The sequence below is a fragment of the Pomacea canaliculata genome, linkage group LG7 (genome assembly GCF_003073045.1).
Source record: "Pomacea canaliculata isolate SZHN2017 linkage group LG7, ASM307304v1, whole genome shotgun sequence".
Taxonomy (NCBI): domain Eukaryota; kingdom Metazoa; phylum Mollusca; class Gastropoda; order Architaenioglossa; family Ampullariidae; genus Pomacea; species Pomacea canaliculata.
In genome coordinates, this window is record NC_037596.1 from 10,936,617 (window position 1) to 10,949,610 (window position 12,994).

A 12,994-nucleotide genomic window follows, 5' to 3' on the forward strand; every position below is an offset into this window, starting at 1 on the left:
TAGTTGTATGTCACAAGCTGCTAGACTAAGCCAGACTAAGTAAATGCTGGGAGCCATGTCTGATGTTGACATTCCAGAGCCACTGGCATCTAAGTAACGCATGGCAGGGAAAGTTTGTGTATTGAATATCACATAGCAAACAAAGGCGAGACCCTGACACACACAGCCTTGTGGACAGCTGAGCTCACAGAACAGTTCGTCGTCGTGTTGTGGACACTGTGGTCGGCCGTCACACATGTGGTCCACGTGCACGCACACGGTGGAGGCGCGACACCTGTAGAAACCTGGACACGTGTAACTCACACAGTCTTCCTCGTCCTCGTGATAAGGGCAGTCGTACACGCCGTTACACCGCAGGTAAACAGGTAGACAGTAACCGTCAGGTGGACACCGGAAGTGTGTCTGGGCATGCGTCAGAGGCGCTTATTGACCTGAAAAGAAGGTCATCATGTAAACCAAAATCTATCACTGCTGGGGGATCAGCAAATGAATCACCAGACATAGTCCACTGCTGATACACGTCACAATCCTCGTCCGAGGCATCCCAGCAGTCCCTGTCGACGTCACAACGTTTGCTTATCTTGATGCACTGACCGTTACGACACCTAAACCCGTCGCAATGAGGATCCCGTGTGCAGAAGCTCTCGTCAGATTTATCCGGACAGTCCGGTCTGAAGTCACACACGAGGCTGTAGGGTAGCGAGCTGCTGTCATCAAGGCAGACAAACATGGCGGTCAAAGCAGATGTGTTGCTCGTCATCCATGTCTCACAAGAGAGGAGAAAAGTTTGTGCGCCACAGCGACTAGCTTTGTCACATGACAGGAAATCGAAAGTAAAGTGACCTTCTGGGCAGGATACATACATGCTGTTATTGTTGTTTGTGATGTGTTCGCTACTTACGAGTGGCATCAGCACAGATTTTGAGACATGACCTTAGAGACGGAAAACTCACAAAGAGGAATAATTCCAGGGGCATGTAGCACGCAAGGCACGACGGCAAAGTCAATATTACTAAAAACTGAACTAAAACAAAATTGTTTATATGTATTTAGCAGTTTTGTAAGCAAGAAATTGACGCTGGCTGTCAGAAAAGTATAGTCATAGGCAACAGTACCGTCAGCCCAGGCCAGGACTTTCTTGTACTGTGGGGACAAGGTACCATCGTAAGGGGTTAACCCTATATGCTTATATAACGGCGACTTTTCAAACCGATAAATATTCTCCAAAGCTTCTCTTTCGTGTTTGGTCTTCATATTAGCAAGACTACCTCCGCGATTTTTGCACTCGCGACTTGCGGAAGACCACGTTATTTCTTCTTCAGAGTTAAAGAAAACGTAGCATTTATTTGCCACGGCGACAGAACCGTTACAGGAGGGACTACTGAAGGGACAAGAGACCCCTCGTCCTCTCCTCCTTGGCACTCTGGCTCCAGGTTGCACTCCAGGTGTTGTTTGAATGTGTAGTAAAGCGACGACGAACAATCCCACAGCCCGCTGTCGAGCTTAGCTGGCGCTTCATGGACAGGATGTAATGAATAAATCATCTTGAAACCTTTTCCGTCACATATCTCAGCAAAAAAGCGAACTTGAATGGAATTGTTAAGCACTAATGCCGGTGTAACTTTATTAAAACATACTTTCATCTTTAATGAAAGTTGTCCTTCAATCGTAATCTCGTACAGCTGTATGTAGGCAAGGGTGCAAGCATTAGGGATAACTGTTATATCAATAAAGGAAAAACTGACCATAGCCACGTGATTGTGGAACATGAAGAGTACGAGAAGCGTTCGTAAAGCATGGGTATCCCCTGTTGTTATCAAACCCCCACGTAGTGATGTAACCGGAAGTAGGTGACGTCTGAACAAGTGGCAGTGTCTTTCGCATGTTTTCCTCAATAGCAGAAAATGTTAGGTTGAATTCAGTGATTCTTTTCGACTTTGGGATGCGCAGAAATATTTGGTTGGAGCGACTTATCAGCGATGGAAAATAGCGTCCAGATATCATCTTGTAAGCGACGATGTTATCTTTAAAGTTTGGATCCTCTGAGGTCTTAATGTAGAGAGTCTCTGTTTGTCTCTTAAAGTCCAATGTGGCCTCCACATGCTTGCCTTCAGAGACGACAATGTTCAGGTCGCAGTAAGGAGGTGAATCATTGGGCCAGTTGATGCTGTTCAAAAGGCCATGAATAACGCCTGCCTCACCTGTAAAGGTAACGAGTTTATGTGTCACGCACTCGTCCTCTCTTAAAGACTCATAGACTGGTTCTGATGTGTTTCTCTCGACAATTGGAGAACTGTCGACATCCTGGAATCGGTTAAAATCACGTGTCGTGAGCTGCTGGACGTCCACTGAATTCGAAGAATCATCGAGACTAATTCTGGTCACATCACTTTCAACCTTTAGCCTGTGAAGTTCAAAAGACCCAGGTAGAGTGGCATTGGTAAAGCCTTGTTGACTGAAAGCGTGAGTGTTGTTTACAAGGGAAAGTTGTGTATCGTTAGATAGTGTTTGATAGATTTCGTTCTTTCTGTCTCAAAGCAAAGAATATTGAGAAAACCTTGCCACACACCCGAAGCCAGAAACAATGTAATCAAGAGATATTTTAAAGACCAACGTCTTTTCATAGAAAACATTTTACTTGGCAAGATGTTCACGAAGTTGTCCAGCTTCTGCACCGCCCTTCAACGTCTCTTAGCTGTACCAATGAAACGACCTTTACCTAGGCAAGAGAAGAGGTAAGAGAAAGATTTTCAATTTTCTGAACTTTTTTCCATGTTTGATATATATTAAAAATAGTTTCTGTTTTTTTTTGTGCTATGAACAGCGTTTTGTTTTAAGTCAGGATTTTAGTGACAAAGATTTTCTGCTCCTTTGTTTCCTTCCATTAAAATGTGTTTTAATAGTTTTCTCAGCTTTGTGCAATGTTACTGTCTTCCACCAGTACACATTTGAAATGCTCGTATCTTCAATTACAATTATTTTCACCACGTTTCTTAATCTTTACTCTGTAGTCCCCAAGTGTAGGTAGGATGAGCTAAAAGGTTCTCGGCAGCTTTGCTCTTCCTGCCGATATTTAAACCCCGATACACAAATTTGTCTGAAAAGCTAAAAAAAAAAACCCCTAATTTTCCGTGTGTAAGATGATGCTTAAAAATAATTGTCAAGAAATGACAAACTGAAAATAGAACTGAAATACGTATTAACAAAAATAATAAAATTATAGACAATAGATAAAATAAAAATAAAAATAAATTAAATTAATGTAAATAAAATTAAAAGCAGTTGATACAAATAAAAAAGTATGTAAATAAAAATAATAAATAAACATCAGTAAATTACTACATCCATAATTTACAAATCCGAGTGCTGTAAAAGATTATATTCTAAGCAGCATGTAAAAATTTGCGATTCAAGAATATTTAAGTTGAAGACGTCCGAGATGTATCCGTTAATATTTTTAAAGATGAAATTTGCGATTAATAAAAGTATTTAAATCGAAACAAAAAAATGTATTAATAAATCTACTAAAAACTGCGAATATAATTATTGTTATTTATTTATGTATTACTAATAAATCAATCAACACACAACATAAAGATGCATGCGCTCAAAAACAATTTTAGCTGAACTGCATAAAAATATTTCTATCCAGAACTTAACTGTACACCACTTGCTGTCATGAATGATTTATCATTAGCTAAATATACTATTTAAACATTCAGATCTTTCCTATCTTACTTCGAGAGCTCTTTTCATAGCAAATCAGTATACAGTGAAGTCTCTCTCTATATTTTTTCAAACTCGCGGGATTTTCTACCTGCCATTACACTTTACCTGATGTACTGTGTAGAGGGTATGTGTGTGGGGCAAACTAGTTTTTGAGATTTTTGTGGCACATGTTAAAAATGTTTTGTTCAGTGGCATGTGCTGTTGTAGAGAGACTGAGGGATAAAAGGAGACCACTCTTCACAGTTCCCGGCCACCACTTTCTTGAGTTCTTGATTACTTACGGAACTGAACTATCACTGTAGAGTTACTTTATGACAACTGGCCGATAGAAAACTTTAAAAACACATGAGCCTTAATCACTCATACAAAACGACAGTTTCTTTATCAACAAGAGACAAATTTTTGTCATAGTAACTTTAAAAATTTTATGAAAATGTGTGACCGGCTCTCTGGAATTGCACTTGAAGTGATATGTCCTGACTACTTACACAGTATTTTTCTTTAGTAAGAAAATAGTGACAACCTGTAAAAAGAAACGATTAAATATAAATGATTTATTGTATGCTAATGGTACATTACTAGGCTTATATACCTTACCTACAGAAGTAAAGAAGTTAAAGAAGGATGCGATACAATTCAAAACAGCCGGGGTGGTGACGAAATCTGTTGGGACATTCTCAAAATTAACATTTTTGATGATTTTCTTTCTCTGCTTCAGAGGAAAAGGACAATTCTTTTCACACAGAAAAATGCTATTTCTAGCGTTATTTCTTTTCTTAAGTCCCGCGTGTTATTCTGTTGACAATTTTACTGAGACATGGTTTGGAAGGAGCATTGAAACACTGAATAATGTACAAATTACTGAGAAGCCAGAAGTATTTAATATCAATATAAATGAGTGCGGATACAAACCAATCTTTCGCTCGTCCAGTCTCGGAGGTGTGATATATGGAAAAGCTGGAGGGCACAACCGCTCCAGGTCAGTCCCTGACTGCGTCCTGGTCGGTGGAAGTACCAACAGACTATAGGGTCTCAAGTTATGTCGTGTTCCTCTCGGATCCTTGTTTCCTGGACATCACAGTTACTGCCATCAGTAACTCCACTACATGCCGTAAAGTCACATACAGGTGCACAGACATTCACAGACGGAGAGTAATGGCGGTGAGTGATCTTAACCAGCAAACTTTCTACTTTCACGACAGTTTGCAAAATGCGTCACTTCCGGTAGAGTTTGAAGTCCACTTCGATGCAGTAGAGAAAAGCGTTTTAAACACACTTCCTATAGTCTTACATCGGAAAACTCAGGCTATGTGACATCATATGGACTTGAAGATGGGAAGCAATATCCTTGTGGTACAAACGCCACGAGACACATTAGGGCTCCTGATGGTCACGTGGTCATGATTAGTTTTTCACTAGTAAAAGTAGATGTAATGAGCGTATTTTACGTCCTGGGACTAATTACAAGATCACTATACAAAATCAACAAAGGAGGATTATTAGTCCTACTCAACAGACAAGATATAATAGAAAAGAGCCCAACGATTGTTGAAACGAATGTACTTCTTCACTTAAATGAAATAGGCTATTATAGCATTGGAAGCAAAATGCTGTTCACATTTCATCCCTTTTCTCACACACCTCGCCGTCTCGACAACGGGCTGTGGGATTGTTCCGTTCCTCACTACAACACATTTAAAGAACACCTGGAGTGCAACCTAGTGACGGAGTGCCAAGGTGGGGAGGACGAGGGGTCGCACTGTCCATTCAGCAGTCCCGCCTGTAACGGGTCCATCGCAGTTGATACAAAATGTTATGTGTATATAGAAAAAAGTGAGGTTCTTCAGTTAAGCTCAGTAAACGATGAATGTAAGAAGCTTGGAGGAAGCACTGCTACTATAAAATCGAAGAAGGAGTGGGAGGCGTTCCTAGAAGTATTTAAATATGGCAAAAATTATAGAATTTTTATTGGCTTAAAAATGGCCAACACAAACTGGCCAAAGTACTATAGGTATACATTTAAATGGAATGATAACACTGTCGCTTACGAAACAAACATTTCTCAAATATATAATATGGAATTTTCGAGAAATATCTGCGGATATTATTACTATTTTCAACCTATGTTTATACTGATGGATGAATGCCCTTCAATTGAGGTTAACGGTATATTGTGTGAATATAATCCTTATCTTGAAACGAATTACAACCAAACTCTAAAGCAAATTTCCGACATCGCGATTTCTACAATTTGGAACAAGACAAACGTGTTGATTACCTACTGTCCGTTAGGTCATGTGACGCACTTGTTTCTATCCTGTGATCCAAAGAGCGCTTGTGGAACTACCGGTCTGCCTCTCTACTGTCAAACAACAAGCGGCTCGGACACTTTAGTGCAAACAAAAATGTTTGAATGTGACGATCACCTCACCAATCTTCCCTACAGTCTAGTCTGTGATTTCAAAAAGGACTGCCTTGATGGATCTGACGAACACTTTTGCAAACATGAATATAAGTGCAAAGAATTCACGTGTCGTAACGGACAATGCATTCCATACAACAACTTTTGTGACTCGTACACAGACTGTTGGGATGCATCTGACGAGGAATGTACATATTCACATTTTGATAAAATTAAAAAAAGGCAAAGACTGTTTCCTCCCGCAGTAGTTTACTTTGACGGCGAAGGTGAGTTTTACCAAGTACCTCTCGCACCTTCTGAGCCATGTCCACAAATGCACTTCCGGTGTGCAGGTGAGTCGGCTTACTGTCTGCCCGTGTACGTGCGCTGTAACGGTGTGTACGACTGTCCCTCCCACGAGGACGAGGAGGACTGTCAGCGATACACGTGTCCGGGCTTCTATCGCTGTCGTGGATCACGTGTTTGTGTCCATCCCGACAACGTGTGCGACGGCTGGCCACAGTGTCCGCAACACGACGACGAGACTTTCTGTGGACTGAACTGTCCTGATGAGTGTTTTTGTCAGGGTCTGGCATTCGTCTGTGACAAACCGTTTTTATCACACAAGTTTCCTGAACTACGCTACCTCGATGGTTTAAATTCAGGCATGACACTAAACAACTTCTCGTCTAATTTCTATCTTGTTTGGATAGGTCTCGATTTTTGTGGACTGACATCTATAACATCAGTTTATCTACCAAACCTCCAGACTTTAGATCTTAGTGATAATGATATCACTACCATGGACTTTATCTCACTTTCATTATTAAACAATTTGAAACAGCTACATCTTGCCGGAAATCCTCTGTTAATTTGGTGAATAGCGGTTTTTCTTATGTGCACAGGAATCTTGAAACTGTAGATGTTTCGCGATCTTCACTAATACTGTTTGACAGCAAAATATTCCACAATTTTGTAGAAATTAAATTTTTTAATTTGTCATTCAGTCAAGTTCAAACAATAACAGAGAATGGTTTTATCTACCTTCCGCAACTGAGGCAATTAGACTTGAGTAATAACCCGTTGAAGATATTTCCCCGAGAAATTCTAAAAAATGAAAAATATCTTCGAACTGTTTATTCTGACAATTATAAGGTTTGTTGTCAGCAGAACCTTCCAGACTTATTTGAGACCGGTTCCTGCTTTGCTCCTGTTGATGAAATTTCGTCGTGCGATGATCTGTTGCGATCAGACGTGTACCGCGTGTTCCTGTGGCTCTTCTGTGTTTTGTCGATCGTCGGCAACGCGGGAAGTTTTTTGTTTCGACAATTTTATCAAAAGAATGTTTCAGGTTTCAGTGTGTTTGTTAATAACTTGAGTATAGCTGACTTCCTCATGGGGGTATATCTTGCTATACTGGGGGTAGCAGACGAGACCTACCGGTCAATCTATTTATGGCATGACCTCCAATGGAGAGACAGCACGACGTGCAAAGTGGCCGGCTTCCTGTCCTTCATGTCCAGCGAGGTGTCGACTTTGATCATCTGTCTCATAACCATCGACCGTTTCATCGTTCTCCGCTTTCCGTTCAGTAAATTCCGCTTTGAGCGCTGGTCAGCCTCGTGGGCGTGTGGACTGGCCTGGGCTGTGGGCTTTACACTGGCCGCTGTCCTCTGTTGCCATCTTTCTCTGACTGGGAGTTTTATGGACAAAACGCCATCTGTATCGCTCCCCATAACCAGGAAAAGCTTTAAAGGTCGTAGTTATTCTTTTGGAATCATGATCATCTTTAATATGATCCTGTTTGTGGTCATAGCAGGAGGACAGGTCTGCATATACTGGTCAGTGCGAGTCAATTCCATGAGTAGAAACACAACGAAGAAATCCAAAGATATCATCATCGCTCGCCGCCTGGCCACGGTGGTGGTGTCTGACTTCCTGTGCTGGTTTCCAGTCGGAATGGTCAGCGTCATGGCTGCTTTGGGAATTCCGGTTCCCAGTGAGGCGAGTGTTGCTATGGTAATATTTGTACTACCTCTCAACTCAGCTTTGAACCCTTTTCTGTACACATTTAATTTGTTGCTAGAGAAGTGGAACCACACAAAAGAAGAACGGATTATAAAAAAATTAGAGGCTAGCTTAGCAATATATGAGCGATATTAAAATGTAGACTGTATCTTAGTATTGTCCAAAGCTATAAATCAGTGTTGATTGAAAGAATCAGGCGTACTTTTAAATTTGACAAGTGACATTTATAATGAACAAGGTAAATTAACGATTTATAAGATGAGAAGTTACATTTACAATTTACAATTCCAAATACATTTTAAACATATCTTAAAAAGCAACCTAAAAACTGCGAAAGGGAAGAAACTGTGATTATAAAATTTTATGTATGTCGTCGACAAATCGGGAAACGTGCTAATTATGAAAAGATTATTGGTAGTACTTTTCGCGAACAGACATTTATTTAAGTCGCCATTTTATTTCGTTGGATGATGATGATGATGACGACGACGATGATGATGATGATGAGGATGATAATAATAACAATAATAATAATCTCAACAACAAAGAAAACGAAGAAACAAAACAATATTTATCTGTCTATAAAATGTTTGTTAGATGCCAGTACACAATTTTGAAGAAAATGGAATTCAGTGTAAATATCTGTGTAGAACATGATTGTAAGAAGGTCGAACGAATAAGGTCGCTGACCTATTTCCCTCTGTATAATTAAAATTCCTAAAATATAAATACGTTTGTACATATAATAGAATCATTTACAAATATGTATGTTTGTCAAGGACTTATAAGTAAACAGTGATTAATTAAATATAGTTTCGGTTTTCGAGTTTGTATTTCTGCTATTAAATAGCACAATCACCCGTACAATTTAATAAAATTGAATAAAATCTTTTTTCTCAAAGGTAAGCATATTAAATAAAATAAAGTTCGGATCGGTACAGTGGGAAGTATTAGTCAACATTTGTCAGATTTTCTACTGCCTATACATCATGTACCTCTTTAGGAAAGACACTGTCTAAATTGCTCTGTGATTGTGAGGATATCCAATCACAGAGAAAGAGAACTTTAAAGTTCTGCAGAACTCAGAGAATTATTGTTTGCTCTAATTTGCATATAACGTCTTTGTGTCATTTTCTGTTATATTAAAAAAAAACAAAAAAAAAAAAAAAAACAAAAAAAAAACAACCGAAAACACGAAAACATGAATTTTCTTTATTCTATATTTGTAAATTTTGTAAATTCAAAAGAAATATTCAAACTTTAAATTATGACTGCTGTTAAACCGGTGCCAAGGATGGCTTGAAAGACAACCTAAAAGTTGCAAAAGGAAAGAAACTGTGATTATAATATTACTTTGTGTATCTCGTGCCAGAGATACAAAGTTGTGTTGACAAATCAGGGAAAGTACTAATTAGGAAAAGATTATTGTTAGTACTTCAACAAACAAACATTTTTAAATCACTTTTTTATGTCAAGGTTTTCTACTACTACGACTACTAACTAGTACGACTTCGACTACGACTTTTCTGTCCCTAAAATGTTCGTTCGAAGCCAGTACAAAGGCAAGCAGTTAAGTGAAGAAACTTAATGTAAATATCTGTACAGTTCATGATTATAGCAAAGCAGATGGAACGAATGACGCATTCGTATAGTAAGGATTTATAAGCATTAATACATAAGTGCATACAGTATTGTTATTTTAAAAGTATGCTTACCCATAAGGCTTCAGAAGTTAATAATGATTATTTAAATTACAATTGTAGTATTTGCATTTCTGCATTTGTAATAATATTTGGTGAAATCTTTCTTCTTACAAGTAAACATATTAATACCGATAAAATAAAGTTCGGATCGCTGCTTTGGGTAGTGGTAGTCAAATGTACCAGACTTTTTACTGCCATTGTGAGACAAACGCTGTCTAAATTGATATATTTCACTGAAAAAGAAAAGTTCAGTGCCATTTTTCGTTAACAAAGGATCCAATGCAATTATTAAGATGAGAAGAGAAAGAATAATAAGAATAAAAATATTTTTATTGATAAGCACACTTACCCAAAACGGATATGGGGAAGGTGGCAGATGGGGTAGTCGACAGAAATAGAAAAACAGTAAAAATACATACGCATTATTACCTTATATAAATAATGCATTTATAATCACTGGTATCATCTACTTCTACAGCCCATTAGAATGCTTCCATATCTGTAGCTGTATAATAAAAACTGTAGCAATTAGAAAATCAGTCAAATTTCTATCAACATTTTATTTTCAATAAAAAAATTTCATATCTTAAACAGAAAATACTATAGATTAGTTTTAGAGAGGTCCTGCAGAGATCATGAAGAATCACGGAGATTTTTAAGATATTTTGGGATAAATATAAATATGTATACTGGTCAAAACAATGGAGAGGCTAGTTGTATAGTTAATTAATATTTTGTGTCCTTAACACACAAAAAGATATTGAATTAAAGTATTTATTTATTCAATGAAACATTAAAAGACAATTTCTTTAAAAGAAATTATTTAGCAACAAACATTTGTGCTTGAACCCATGTTTTCGAAATTCAGAGAAGTGATTTCAGAAAAAAAGATAGTACTTAATCGTTGTCTCTGGGGCAGGATTTAAAGGCGCTGCATAGAAAGCAGCAATAAACCCTCCCCGGGATCTACAATTACTTGTTGAGTTGAGAATGGACGGGGCTTGTGCATGCACTGCATGATTTACACTGTTCAATTGTGCCTTGTCATAGAGATATGTTGTTACTGTACGTATTTTATGTGGGTTCAAAGGTTTTTTCTTGACTGCTTTACTGATCACACACAAGACCAAACTGGATTATCATAAAATTTATGTTGACTGTTCACCCACACAAAAAATTCACTAAAAGATTTTTAAAGAATTGCTCACTGTTGGTACAAACACAATAAATAGAAATGTAGAAAATATGAAAGGGCCTTTCCATTCTTTTTGAGCAACATATATATATATATGGCGTTTTCCTTTCTCGCTCTAGATTACAAATATATCAGATATTACATTTTATTTAAAAAGTTTATGAAAAACTAACTTTGTTAAGCTTAATTTAAATGATCTTAAAATGTCTTTCACCTGGCGTTTTAAAAATACAAAATAAATATTCAGCATCAAGAAAGGTTAAAAAGAACCACACAAGTAATACAGCTCGTTGCTTCCGTTTTAGTATTACGGATCTGATGACACTTTCATCATATCTAAAACTATACAAATAGTGTTATTAATCATATTAGACCCAAAATTTTGCAATTATTGGGCAAAATGGTATTTTGATGCTTTAGGTGGTAAATGATCCAAGAGTATGTTTAAGGACGTTAAGGCCAGACAGGACTCAAACAATAAACATCTTACAGTTACATTTTATCACTAATATTTTGATATCATTATTTTTCCAGTTTTAAACGTCAAAATATGTTGTTTTGACATGTTTAGAGACATGTCATGCAAGCGATTGCCATGTAAAAGGTCAAAAATTGCGTCGAAATTGTGTGATGGTCGAGGTGTGATGGTCCTGGAGCCTTAGAACGCCCGAGTGCCTTTTTGGCATGGGTCATGTGCACCTCTTTGATTTGGCCCTAAGAGGGTGTCTACAGTCAAGCTCGAAGCACCGAATTTCCCTTCGACTTTCTCCTGGAAGATTTTTGCTACCTTGGGTGTTACGCAATTCCTCCAGGTGAAAGTGAATGCCCGAGTTGGGCGAGTGGCGCGATGAGACGAGTTTTGGGTTACTTGTATATGCGCCTAGATAAGCCCTCGTTTTAGCCTGATTGTTACTCCATTTGAAGCGCCTGTCGGTCTGGATGCGGTTCGACCGTCAGGAGGGAACCAGGTCACAAGTTTTGTCCTTTTGTTACGATACAGGGTGTTGGCAAGCTCTGTCAAGCGCAGACTGTAGTCGTTTGTGTCTCCAAATCCGAAGCGGCCCAAGGTGAGGGTTAACTGCTGGTATGTCTTTGGTTCTACCTTCGCGTTACGATTCCCAAACGTATAGACGTTCCGTTTGCCAGTCGTTGTCACTTTACGTGACTGCAAGTTGGTCGACGGGTTGGGTCTTCTCAGCGGCAACAGGTGCTTTGATTGAGGTGGCAGGCTTCACGACTGCGGGATCCGAGGTGGAAACAACGGATCCAGTTGCATATTTTTCCTAATTTCCGTCCTGGAGAGTGTCGAAGGGGTGCGCTGTCATTCTTAGACTTAACTGCGACCAATTTAGCTTGTTATGAAATTAGAGCAACTCAGGATATATGTGCATGTAGAATGTAAACAAATCTCTTGATCAGGTTGTGAAGGGTAGCTCACAGACCTGTTATTGCTCAATCTCGTGTGGTTAAATGCCACGTCCCTCTAAGACAGGGGTGGGCAACCTTTCGTCCTCCAAGGACCATTTGATATTTATGACATCACTCACTGGACATACAAAATTATCTTGATCTTGTAAGGTAAGTGTATATTCTTGTTATTACACGTACTCGTATGTGTCTTTCTATTCCGTAATGGACGTTCCATGCTTGTTCCATCGGGCGCGTGAGGAGAACTCGGCCAACCCATCGAGAGCTCTGTTGTTTCGCGTGACGTCACCCCGAGAAATTATCCTCGCTCTCTGTAAAGCACTTTAAGAAAACAACTCGTCATCAAAGGAAGCGAATGTCAGTGGGTTTAACTGACCATGCGGTGACCCTGCTTCACACTCCACAAGTCTTTGAAACAGGAAGTTTTAGCCCATGTCCTAGCTCCCATGCTTTACTTATAGTAGAATTAGTGTCTTAATGTAGATGCAAAGCTTAGTCCTGACCTCTTGT